Here is an 865-nt window from a genome sequence, read left to right on the forward strand (position 1 = left end):
ATATATATAGTGAACCATGCAACCAGCCGTGCCGCCTGCAGCATAATTAATCATTGTCATTCAGATAATCGCACGTCGTATATGCTAGCACATTTTGTAAGCACTACTCAGAATATCCCGACTCCTCTGTCGAATGATTGGCCGGTCTGTAACTGACAGACATCATTTCAAAGTGTAATGACTGAAGTCAACCTACACATAGGTAATCCTTATACGTCACCGCCAGTCTCTACCCCGCCGCCAGTCGAAGTGCCGTCGCGTCATGTCACATAAATATGAAAAATTTGTGATATTTCCCAAATCTGTTCTAAGGACTATATGTGAGTGTCCGTCATGTGTGTTGAATATCCCTGAGCTGTGATGACGACGCTTATTGGCGTCCTTGGAGAATTTACATCAAAGCTTGCCCCCAACCTTAGTAATATAGTCTCCTTGCAAATCTCGGTTGGTGCCCAAGCAATCGCTTCCACCTTCGACAGGTTGAATATGTGTCCAAGCAATCACTTCCACCTTCGACAAGTTTTATATCCGTTTAAACTTGAACCTTTTATCCGATCGACATATGTCGTCCTAAGATTCCGAGTCAGCTCCGTATCAGTTTTACCCAATACTAGCTTGTAGTGTTTTCCTTCAGCCACCAGCATATTTTTCAACTAAATTAATCACGTCCACGAGCTCCTGTACAGTGATGACTGGCTCAGTCCTAGATAGACACAAGTATGAAGTTGTCCCATGCGTATAGCTAGTAAGTTCAGAACTTGTAGAATCCGGTCGGCACCTGACAAAATTCATCTCAATCGTATGGTCCATATCCGTCCAGACTATATCAGTGCCTTAAGACGGTTAACCCATATACGAAAATTTC

Source organism: Sphaeroforma arctica, assembly GCF_001186125.1.
Source record: "Sphaeroforma arctica JP610 unplaced genomic scaffold supercont1.490, whole genome shotgun sequence".
NCBI lineage: Eukaryota > Ichthyosporea > Ichthyophonida > Sphaeroforma > Sphaeroforma arctica.